The sequence below is a fragment of the Doryrhamphus excisus genome, linkage group LG1, assembly GCF_037039965.1.
Source record: "Doryrhamphus excisus strain RoL-2023G ecotype Guam linkage group LG1, RoL_Dexc_Guam_v1.1, whole genome shotgun sequence".
In the NCBI taxonomy this organism is placed as follows: Eukaryota; Metazoa; Chordata; class Actinopteri; order Syngnathiformes; family Syngnathidae; genus Doryrhamphus; species Doryrhamphus excisus.
In genome coordinates this window covers 19,158,913-19,172,086 of record NC_136357.1, presented here as the reverse complement: position 1 = coordinate 19,172,086, position 13,174 = coordinate 19,158,913, and positions in this window count along the sequence as shown.

Sequence of the window (13,174 nt, the reverse complement as noted above, 5' to 3'; positions counted from 1 at the left end):
TGAATCCTCTAGATCGGCGGTCAGCAATCCACCGTTCAGCCTCTTCGCAATGCTTGAATATTTTTAACACACTAGTGTGGAAAATGCACAGACTTTCTGTGAGACCTTGAATGCGCCCTGGCCGAGTTCTGACTGGTAATTGGATGAGCACGGCGCTGACATGACATGCATTCCCCCAAGGCGGTAAAGTAGCCGTCAATATATCTCCTCAATAAGAAACATCTCAGAAGAAAGGGGAGTTTTTAATTTTGCACAGATATACAGTGCATCCGGAAAGTATTCACAGCGCTTCACTTTTTCTACATTTTGTCATGTTACAGCCTCATTCCAAACTGAATTAAATTAATCTCTTACCTCAAAATTCTACACAAAATACTCCATTATGACAATGTGAAAAAAGTTTTTTTTGACAATTTTTGAATTTATTAAAAATAGAAAACGAAAAAATCACATTTACATAAGTATTCACAGCCTTTGCCATGAAGCTCAAAATTGAGCTCAGGTGCATCTTTTTTCCACTGATCATCCTTGAGATCTTTCTACAGCTTAATTGGAGTCCACCTGCAGTAAATTCAGTTGATTGGACATGATTTGGAAATATAATAACTGTCTATATAAGGTCCCACAGTTGACTGTGCATGTCAGAGCACAAACACCAAGCATGAAGTCAAAAGAACTGTCTGTAGACCTGCGAGACAGGATTGTCTTGAGGCACAAATCTGGGGAAGGATACAGAAAAATTTCTGCTGCTTTGAAGGTCCCAATGAGCACAGTGGCCTCCATTATTCGTAAATGGAAGACATTTGGAACCACCAGGACTCTTCCTAGAGCTGGCCGGCCTTCTAAACTGAGCGATCGGGGAAGAAGGGCCTTAGTCAGGGAGGTGACCAAGGCCCCGATGGTCACTCTGTCAGAGCTCCAGCGTTCCTCTGTGGAGAGAGGAGAGCCTTCCAGACGAAAGCCATCAGACCAGAGAATTCTAAATCTTCCATTTACGAATAATGGAGGCCACTGTGCTCACCTTCAAAGCAGCAGAAATTTTTCTGTATCCTTCCCCAGATTTGTGCCTCAAGACAATCCTGTCTCGTAGGTCTACAGACAGTTCTTTTGACTTCATGCTTGGTGTTCGTACTCTGACATGAACAGTCAACTGTGGGACCTTATATAGACAGTTATTATATTTCCAAATCATGTCCAATCAACTGAATTTACTGCAGGTGGACTCCGATTAAGCTGTCGAAAGATCTCAAGGATGATCAGTGGAAAAAAGATGCACCTGAGCTCAATTTTGAGCTTCATGGCAAAGGCTGTGAATACTTATGTAAATGTGATTTTTTTGTTTTCTATTTTTAATAAATTCAAAACATGTCAAAAAAACCTTTTTTCACATTGTCATAATGGAGTATTTTGTGTAGAATTTTGAGGTAAGAGATTAATTTAATTCAGTTTTGAATGAGGCTGTAACATGACAAAATGTAGAAAAAGTGAAGCGCTGTGAATACTTTCCGGATGCACTGTATGCCTTTGTCTTCTCTGCCAAACTATGCTGGCTTATATTTATGCTTATGTGGCGAGAAACAACATAAAACGCTGAAAGACATTTTCAACACAAGCACTCAACAACTGTGTCATTGAACTTCCTGTCATTTACTTCAAAGTAGATCTATATACGCAACAGTGGTCATCCCTGCAGTTCAGCCCCACACACGACAGGCTCGAACGCCCACTGCCACTGCCCGCTTGATGTGATCAGCGAAGTTTTATTGACCGACCAATGAGCAGACAGGATGCTGGTCAGTTCGCTCTCCAATAGGTAAACATGGTAATTCTTGCCGTGTCAGATTTCCTGGCGCTATTTGACATTTCTAAAAAAGAAATTAGAGATAAAGAAAAAAGTAGCAGCATGGGAACCTCCTGGGCAAACATATCAGAAAAGTAAACATATACACAAGTTTACATTATGTTATCCCTACGTTTATCTTCAATACTAACAAGAGTACTCAATCAACTCATCCTTACTTATCTGAAGTACTTTGCCCAAAATTCCCTCTCATAACACCCATAATTCGCTCTGGTTGTGAGCTCATCACAGCTGTTCGTCGCCATAGCTAACAAGCTAAAAGAAACGGGATATCAGTTCACTGTACTGTGCTGCACATTTGTTCAAGCATCAGGTCGTGAGGTTTACCCAAGATGATACTATCATAACCGTACGAGTTGGCATGCACATTACACAGGCACACCCACTGCACTTCTATTTGTTGTATTCTGTTTAAACTAGTAAAATTAAAAAAGATGTTTGAAACATCTTTTGTGGCTGCAGACTTTTTTGTGGGCAAAGGGGTAAAATGGCTTTTTTTGGTCGTAAAGGTTGCCGACCCATGCTCTATATTAATCCATCATTGCAGTCTGCTTATGGTTGTGCACATTCAAATATCACTGCAATTTATGTGCTTTATTCTGCTGATTTATTTACGTTATACGTAACCAGATATGACATTTCCGTCTGCACTATTTGCATTGCATACGTTTTTATGGAGCTCAGTGTCACTGACAAAAGAAACATCGATTTTAGCATTCCACAGAGTCTTTTAAAAAGAGTCAATAATAAAATAACCACCGGTACATGACATACCAAGTATGGTGTTTGACCATTTATGTTCATACATTAAAGAAAATAACTACCACAGTATGGTCCGATTGTGTTTCGTTTCCGGGACAAATTGTGTAATGACAGTGGTTTTACAAATGTACCCCACTCCTTAATATTACCACCTTGTTGTATATGATATATGGCATCTGTTACATTGGACAAGTGCAGTGGATAACATACACAATAGCGCTATACATTCTGTCAGAGACAAACACAGCTCATTAGCATTAAATCTACACACACACACACACACACACACACACAACAGCATGATCCCAAAGATGGTGAAACAATCCATTCCCCACTGTTGTCACTATTAACATTTAGCTCCTGGTGAATCATTTGATCATGCTGAAGTCTTCAACAAAGTTGATGGACATGAAAAGAGCTCTTATTTTTGCACATCCTGTAAAGAGCCATATTGCAGCATTGTGACTCATTGGGGGGCTAATGGAAAGGACACTTTTGGTATCCAAAGCTTCCTGTGGCACAAAGCATGTTGTCTCCGCAAGTCCCGTATGTTACTCTTTCACAACGTTGTGACTTTCATTATGACTGTTTTTGTTGGTCTAGGGGTACGATTCTTGCTTTGGGTGGGAGAGGTCCCAGAGAAGCCCCCATTTGTCACAACCTGGCTCATGGGTTATGACAAAGACGGTCGAGGCCATGAGCTAAAGTAGTTAGATTATTTATTTTAACATAACATAAGAGAGGAATGAACTGCATTAACCAAACAAATAACAGGCATGGTGCGGCCAATAGTCCAGGAGAGAAGAGAGCGAGCATTTGGAGGTGGAGCCCTTTTACATTTCCTGGGAGCGTCCTCCCAGGTGCTGCAGATCAGCAATCAGCCACCACCTACAGCAGCTGCCGATGTGTTGTTTGTGAGTTTGGAAAAGTTAATGCGCGTTATAAATCATGCCTAGTACAAGTATAGATCAAGGTTGTGGCAATAAGCCGAAAAGTTGTTCAACTTTGAGATTTTACATGCTACCTTTAATAGGACAGCCTGAAGCAGTGGTCTCAACTTAGACCCAATGACCTTAGACCCTTTTTATGCTGCAAAACGTATACGTATCTCTGTCACAACGGCAGGAAGTCCCACACAGCAGACATGCTTGTTTTGGCTTTTTGAAAGGAAAGTGGGCGGGAGACGGGCGCTATTGGCTGGATGCTGCAATGGAAGCAACGGTGATCAACGTTAAAAAGCATGTGTCAATCAGTTGATACTGATCGATTACAGATGGATTCGGAGCATCCCTAGTTTTCAATATACTGCTATTTTGTCCATGATATTTTTTTAGCCCTAGTACTGTATGAGAATGCTATGAGAATGCCTTAGTTTTTCACTATAGCTGCCTAGGGGGGTTGGCAAAAGGTGGTAGTTGGCAATGATGACAGTGTTGGTTCTCACCAAGTTAACATTTGCACGTGTCTGGGAGGGCTTAATTGGATTTACATTGTTTCCAATTGGGAAAATTGATGCAGTTTCAAACAATAAGGTTTTAGGCAGACAATGGATCTGCAAAAGTATTCACTGTTCCGTCTGGGACTTTTTGCCACAACAACACTTGTTTGGGCTTGCTGATCAATGAAATAGCTTCCATCATTTTGGTCTTACAATCAGACCAGTTTGATATTTTTGATTTTTATTTTTCATAAAAAGACACCAACATCTGTTTCTAAACATAATTCCCCACTTTGATAGACGGAAGAAACACACCTGGTAATGGTTCAAAGATCCCACTGAATCACATTTGAATTTGCACAGCTTTCTTGAATAAAGCTATTGTTTTTCATTAAATCCCTCTTCACTGCAACTCCTGATGCTCCCCTCGTGTGTCATTTCATCTCCAGATCTCCTGTGAAGCTTTTCATCTCACCAAACTGATTGTTGTCTTCCATTTTGAGACAATTAGGACAGACTGCTGCAGAAATGCATGTTGTCACCGCCTGGCAAAAACCCTGTATCTCTACTTTATAATCATTAGAACTTTTTGAAGATACGCTATGATGCAAAAGTGACTTTTTGATTATAATCTAACAATAAAATGTGTCCCGACAGAAAAAAACTCCCTCACTTGTTTGCTCCACTTTTGAAAGCAGAGGCACGCTTGCTTTTGAAGTACTGTCGTCCCTCGTTTAGGCAGTTATTTGGTTCCAGATCCGACCACAATAAGCAGGATTCAATGTAAATAAATGGAATGTTTCCATAGTTATAATATAGAAAACCTGTGTACAACCTTCTAAATACAATTTCTAACATTATTGGAGCCCCCACACCCTTACAGTCACCTTTACATTTGTATTACCCAATATAGTAAATACAATTAGAGAAAATAAAACACGCTTTTGACCCACAGTATGGTACACATACACTCAGTGGTACGTAAATCATCATGGGGATACATGAACAAAAATGAAAAACAACTCACAATTATGAATGCACTTGAAAGGAGACAGCATGAAGTCGTTCATTGCTCTGTGTGAATCATATGAACAAATAAGTAAGTTTGATGATTATTTTGTCCATTAAGGTTGCTTCATGTTGAAGATTTAATTTTGTATTGTGTTTCAATCACTGCATGGCCCAGCGGTGAAAACCTGTCACTGAGTGGGGATTCTCACAAAAATTGGCTTTTATCATTGGTTGTATGTATTTTTCTACTTTGGCTATTGCTTTATTGTGGTTGTTAAACGGGACCTATTATGCTTTTCCCACTTTTCTGACCCATAAATGTAGTTAGATTGTTGTATTCCTGTGTTAAACAATGCCAAAGTTTCAGATAATGAGATTTACGCATTTGGAGGTGAGCCCTGAAAGAAAGAAGTTTGGCATGGCTCAAAACAAGGCGTGGTAAAACTGTTAATGAATGAAAATGCAACAAATGAAAACAGACCGTTTTGTCAGGAAGCACAAATCAAAGGAAATATGGCTAGAATAGGTGCAGATTCTGCAAAATCTAAAAAGCTTTCTCTGCGGGTTATTGTGTGTAGCTGCTCTATCGGAGTCCACAACTCAATACCAATGGTCGAAAAATTAGCATAATGGGTCCCCTTTAAATGAATATACATACCTACTAAATCATAGCCATCAATTTCTCAGATTATGTAAGAAGTAATAATTTGCTTACTTATCTTGACAAGGTGTTGGCTTACCTCCAGGAAACAAAAGTCGTTTACCTTCTTCTAACAAGAAGACAAGCTCCCATTAAATTCCTCAATAGATTCAGCAGTTATTTTCTGTAATAAACTTGAGTTCTCCAAGTTCCCTGCTAGGTTTTATAGTAATTAAAGGCTGCGGTCGAAGGGCTGTTCCACATGTGCAGCATGTAGAGCATAATCAGCACGGCAGGGAGCTCCACTTTTTGGATGGTGTACAGCACACAGGTGCCAAGGATGGGAACCATCATTTTGACCAAGTATAGTTCACATCCCCCTGTGGCACACTTTAAAGTGAACCATGTGAGTGCATTGTTTGGATTAGTGTTGCTTACAGCACAGTCATCTGCAGTCTACGAGTGTAAGAAAAATGTCCGGCTTTGTCCGGATTTTTCAAGTCGGGGTCTTGACACAATGTCTGCATTTTGTGTGTTGATTGCTACCTTCTTGGAATCCTCAAATTGGCACAGGACTCCTGTTCCAAAAAAGCTTTTGGTCATATGGATTCAAGAGTTGTGCAAATAGGGCTTGTTGCCATTTCTCACGAAGATGTGTCAAACACGGGTGCTTTTAGTGCATCACAATCCACAAGCTGAGGTCATCACTTGGAAAGATCACATTTCTAATGATGAAATGGCAGGACAAGGTTCTTTTGCGCATTGCCTCATGTGTTAAACAGCTCCAATATGTAACAGTATACTCTGCAATAATCTTCTAAGTCTGGCCCACAGAGTTAAACAGCCAGGGTAAGTAGAATTACAAAAACCTTCTGGCTGAGTACCCGATTCCTTGCGACTCTTGTTTATAAGATCCATTATAAGAGATATTCTCAGCATATTTTACATGATGTAAGCATCAACTCAACACTTTTTCAAACAAACTACTGTCAACAACCAATATTACAAGAATAAAGTCAACATATTGGGCTCTAATTTCATGGTGCAGCGCAACGTGGCGAAGCGTGACGCAGCCCACGCATTTGGTCCAGTGCACCACTGTGCGCAGCCAATTTGGTAATTTGGTAGACTGGACTGTGTCGAGATGGGCGTGATGACAATTTCATGACAAAACAGCCTGCCAAAATGTGCGGACAAAGCTCACCAGCTCAGACCTGGTCTATTTGTGGTGCAGGCGAAGCGCAGCCTGAAGCGCAGCCAAAACCTCACAGGCAGAATTTTCTGAATGTGGCGCACATTTGAACCAGCAGGATTTTTTGGTAATTAATTGTCCCATCACATCTGAGACATCACGCATTAACTCAACCTGACGGCAGCTGAAAGTATGATGCCAACTGGGGGTAACTCTACCCTTTGTGTGTGTGGGGGGGGGGGTTAAGCAAGGGGGGATGCCCTCATAAATAAATGGCTTGTGCCCCAAAATCAACTTTTTAGAAGTGAAAACTCAGCCAGAAAAAAAAGCACAAGACAGTTCCACTCACATCTCCGTACTTTATGGAAACAGAGAAAGTGACCCGTTAGACAACTAATGATGAACAACTAAAACGATTAATATAAAGTTGGTTGTTAAAATGTGGCTGTAGGATCTATTTTTTTACTGTTCATTTTTTGTGTTTATTGGAACTGTCAGGAACAGATGACGTGTCCCACCAGGTGGTGTATATGGGGAATGACGTGCGTGGTGGCCTCTGATCGGCGCATTTTTTTTTTGTGTCCCGTCCAGCCATTGGGGCAGATAGTATTGTTGATCTAAATGCCCTTACATGCTAATTTGCTCTGTCAGGAAAGGTGTTGGCTACAACTTCCCTGTACTATGAAATTTTATTTGCTGTTATTTGATTGGGGGGGGCAGTAGAGAGAGAGACAAAAACAGCAGCAACAACAATTCCCATAAGAACAAGAGTGACAAACAGGACTGCATTTAGTTAAAAGTCAATGATGGCTAAGGGTCACAATGGAGATGATATCAGTGTAATGAAACAGTCCAACTTACCAGTAGCAATAGTAACAATGAAGACATGAACCGTGATAGTAAACACAATTACAGCCATACGGTTACAGTAATTACAATCTCACTGCTTGACATCATTATTACTGTAATAATAGCATACCAATAGCATATAAACATCAGGGATAAGAGGGTAGATTGTGTAGAGAAGCACCCATGTGCTGTGAGTGTGCATATGGAGGTGTGTACTTCTGTTGGTGTGTATATTCATATATGTGTGTGTAAGTGTGCTCATATGTGTGAATGCATGTGTGTGAATGTGTAATTGTCACTGAGAATGACAAAAGGAGAGGGACTGCCTTCTACCACCCAGTAAACCCCGCCCCGCGCAGCCAGGTCAAGCTCTCACCGCCAGGGATCCACCGGCCCCGTGGGTGCGGGCAAAGCCAGGGCCGACTCCCCAAGACCCGCCCCCCAAGCATCCCCCCGTAGAGACCAGCAAGAGGCCATGGAGGAGCAATCCCAACCAGCAACAGGGCGCCAGCACACCCCCGAGACCAGCGGGAGACCATACCCCACTAGGGCAGAAGGGCATCGAGGGCCACACACCTGCAGGCGCAAGGGCGCCCCCACCAACCAGAAGGGAGCCCGCCCACAGCCGGAAGCGCCGCCCTCCCGTTGGCGCGACGCACCTGCCTTGCGCCACGCCTGCACCTGGTCTACAAAACTGGAGCCCATTAAGTTGTAATCTAAGGAGAAAAGGTTACAATTTTACAAGAATAATGTAATATGTCAAACTATGAAATATTTTTTTTTAAGTCATAATATTTAAAGAGGTGGCACGGCGGTCTAGTGGTTAGCGCGCAGACCTCACAGCGAGGAGACCAGGGTTCAATTCCACCCTCGGCCATCGGTTTGCATGTTCTCCCCATGCATGCGTGGGTTTTCTCCGGGTACTCCTCCCACATTCCAAAAACATGCTAGGTTGATTGGCGACTCCAAATTGTCCATAGGTATGAATGTGAGTGTGAATGGTTGTTTGTCTATATGTGCCTTGTGATTGGCTGGCGACCAGTCCAGGGTGTACCCCGCCTCTCGCCCGAAGACAGCTGGGATAGGCTCCAGCACCCCCGCGACCCTCGTGAGGAAAAAGCAGTAGAAAATGAATGGATTAAGTTTACCTTTATTGATGACTCTGAAAAAAACAGACAGCAAGGAGCAGAGAATGAGAAGTGAGTCAGCAACACGTACGTATCATACATGATATGTTGATAAGTACAGTAAAGTCTCGTTATATCGATATCGGTTATATCGATAGTACTGCTTATTACGATACTATTTTCATTTCCCGGCAAATTTCTAGTCTTTTATGATATAATTACTTCCGGTTAGTACGATACCCGGTTATTACGATAATCCGGTTACTAGGATGCCCTTTTCATCTCCCGCCAGCCAATTTGGTTTGCTTATATCGATACAAAAGCAGCTTAAAGCTGAATCAATATTTGCTTAAGGATTTCAATACCACCATTAACGAAATCTGTAAACGGCATATTGTTTGATTTTCGGCTAACACTGTTTCGGCTTTTCCACCGACGGACGGTAATTAGAGGATTACAGGTAATTAATATGAGGTAAGTATTAAACAATCTTTTGAAGTAAAGGAGTAAATATTTGTATAATTTAGAGGGAAGATTCAGTGAATAGACTTAGTGTTTTCACATGTGTTCAATATTCTTGGCACTAGCTTTACTGATAAATTATGAAAGTAAACTTACGGTATTGCTTGATCAAAGAAGCAATCTCTTGTTGTTTGAATGTTGTTTAAATGAATGTGAAATGAATGTTTAAATCAATGCATCAGATTGTTCAGAAATGTTAAACAATATTGAATCTTTTGTGTTAAAAAGTGAAAAGGGGAAGCAGAAGAAGATGGAAGATTTTTTTTAAGTATTGCAGAATAAGTAATGTAAACGTTGCAGTCTTTGTTTTCCATACATGTATTTAATTGTGTTGTATTCAGATATCTTTTTATCGCTTGCAATAATCATTGTTTTTCATATGTACATGCTGGCGTTCATGGTTTCTCTCGTGTGTATAGAACAATGTCGAGTGCATTATTGAATATTTACTCAGAGTCACTATTGCAAGAGTGCGTTATGAAAATAATAAATGTTGAAAAAAATGTGACCCATCTGACTTTAACCGAATTGTGTTATGTATATGAATGCAATCATTTTTTGCAACAATGTTTATGGTTTTGTCTGCTGAAGCGTGAGGATTTTGCATTGGTTGAATTTTAGAAAAAAAATAGTCATTAAAAAAGTGTAAAGACGTTTTTATTTAATGCATAAGTTTATTTTTCACTTCACTACAGTACAAAAGCATGCTAGATACGCAATCCATGAACTCAAGGAGAAAATTACATGCCATATCAAAGATCCCCCATTTAACGCCCACTTTTAATGCAGTTCGGCGCAGGATCGTATATATATTGATAGTCCGGTTATGTCGATATTTTTTCGGACTCCCGAGAATATCGATATAACAAGACTTTACTGTACAGAGCAAACAGACTAGACTAGACTAACCAAGACAGTGTAGCTAAGGTTTTAGGGACATTTTCATTGAAGAACGCCTCATACAAAATCCGGGGCATTCAAAAACCGAGTTACTGCATACCATGGACTGGTTGCCAGTCAATTACAGACAAACCACAACAGTACAACAGTACCGACGACACCAAAGGAATGAAAACCTTTGCAAGACTGGACCTAACTGTCAAATAAATGATGGTCTGTATGACATGGTCTCTTCTCTGTTTGCGTCTTGAAGCTTGGTTTTGTCATGTTTTAGTGATGTTGTGGATGGTCATCATCCGGGACCCCTTTTGCTTCTTCCCCAATCAGAAGAAGAATTCAAGCCACTCCTGAGTAACTCTCCCTGTCACGGTCTGATGGGATTCAGTCACAACAGGGATCTATACCTCCTGATACACATCAGAGCCTGGCTTCCAACAGCCACCTGAGCAACGTTGCTCAGCCTCTTGGATATTTGTATGTTCTGGAGATGGTAACACAATCCTCGGTCTGATGTCATTCACATGGACCCGGTTGATAGCTTGCTCTGGAAGTTACCATAACAAACTGAGCCCAACACCCCTGACTTCCATCCTAGGGTTGACTCCCACCCTCCCCCTCACCATCCACAGTCCGTTCAGGTGGCTCTCATGGTGCAGTGATCAAGGAGTTCAGCCACCTGAGACTTGTGTTGGCTTGCATTGCAGATTAAGCCCCCCCCAAAAGACACTTCCGCAACCCCCCCAACCATTGCCGCAATGAAGCTTCATAAGCCACCAAATTCTTTCGTGGTCTTTAAACCCAGTGGTCTGTCAAGCCCTTTTCCTGCTCCCATTGAGAGGCATTGTGTGTGTTGGGTCCTGCAGACTGCTCTCAAACACGGTCAAAGCAGCAGCCACTGATGAATCATCACATTATGACAAAATCATTTCGAAGATGACAGTTCACTGAGAAGAACGGAACAAAGGAATAGCAGTTGTAAATACTATAAATAGTTCTGTCAAATACTCATTTAAACTTTTGACTTTCATGGCCGACATGGTGTTTATTCTTTTGCTTCTGAGTCCATGACATCATAACCTGCTGAGTCTTGATGAGGGAATTGGGAACAGTCACAAGAGCCGTTTTAGAGAATGGATGCGTTAGGACAGGGCTATCAAACTGCATAATTCCAACTGCACATGGAAGATACAGTAAAGTCTCGTTATATCAATATCAGTTATATCGAAGTACTGCTTATTACGATACTATTTTCATTTCCCGGCAAATTTCTAGTCTTTTATGATATAATTAGTTCCGTTAGTACGATACCCGGTTATTATGATAATCCGGTTACTACGATGCCCTTTTCATCTCCCGCCAGCCAATTTGGTCTGCTTATATAGATACAAAAGCAGCTTAAATCAATCTTTGCTTAAGGATTTCAATACCAAAAAAGAACACGGCGAACGGCTGCTTCCAGTCAACTTTATTTGTCACACTTCCACCACTAGAGCACAGCACACACACCGATTCCCGCACTTCCTGGTTCACAGGTCATGCTCAACCCGCCCCACATAGCTGGCCAAACACATGCCTGCAACAGAAGAACCAACTGACATAGCATACACACCTGTTCCAACGAAGACACAAGCGTACAAATACATGTATTTAATTGTGTTGTATTCAGATATCTTTTTATTGCTTGCAATAATCACTGTTTTTCATATGTACATGCTGGCGTTCGTGGTTCTGTTGCAGGCATGTGTTTGGCCCGCTATGTGGGGCGGTTGAGCATGACCTGTGAACCAGGAAGTGCGGGAATCGGTGTGTGTGCTGTGCTCTGGTGGTGGAAGTGTGAAAAATAAAGTTGACTGGAAGCAGCCATTCGTCATGTTCTTTTTTGGTATTGAAATCCTTAAGCAAAGACTGATTTAAGCTGCTCGACATTGTTCTATACTATAGAACAATGTCGAGTGCATTATTGCCCACTTTTAATGCAGTTCGGCGCAGGATCGGATATATCGACAGTCCGGTTATATCGATATTTTTTCCGACTCCTGACAATATCGATATAACGAGACTTTACTGTATTTTTATATTTTTCTTCACGCAAATATTGGCAAAACGGCGCTCTTATTTTGAAGTGTGTTCTGTGTGAAGAATTTGTATTTACAGCGAAGACGAGCAACGTTCAAAAATAAATGTGCTGCTCAGAATTCCTAATAAGCTACAAATGACAAGCTTGATAGCTAGCTAGCTTCCCAAAAGCTTAAGAACGTTCATTTGAAAGCATTGAAAGCATCTGTGTTGTGCATATTTTGAGATCATAAAGTAAATTGTAGCTGACAAAAAAGAGCAGACCGTGAGCAAATCTCATGTCACCGGGAGTTTAATAAGCCAGCCTAAAGGGAAGTAGAAATAATAAAACATGAGACTGAGAGAAGAAATCTGCAGGACACCACATTACAGAGACTCCATGTTTCACATAGTCTGACCTACAGAGACCAATAAAGTTCTTAACAATCAGCTACTGGACCATAAGACTACCAATTCAACTTCCTGTACGTTACCATGTTTACACATCTGTGTAGATATAATAAATATCACAATTAAAACAATGGTGACCCCACTGGAGCCAATTACAGTCTAACACCAGTTTTCCTATGCCCTCGTTTTCATTTTTGATTCGTTTTTGTACACCATCCCAGTTTTTGCACGTAACAAAGTAGTCTGTTTGGCCTAATTGAAGATTGGCTCACTTTTGGTGACTACAAGGTCCGTACTCACTCACTCTGACAACTACTTCATCAGTTATTATTAATGTATTACCATCATTAAGTTTGTTGAACGTTGAACGAGTGTATGGTAATTGGTATGGTAATTGATGTATTAC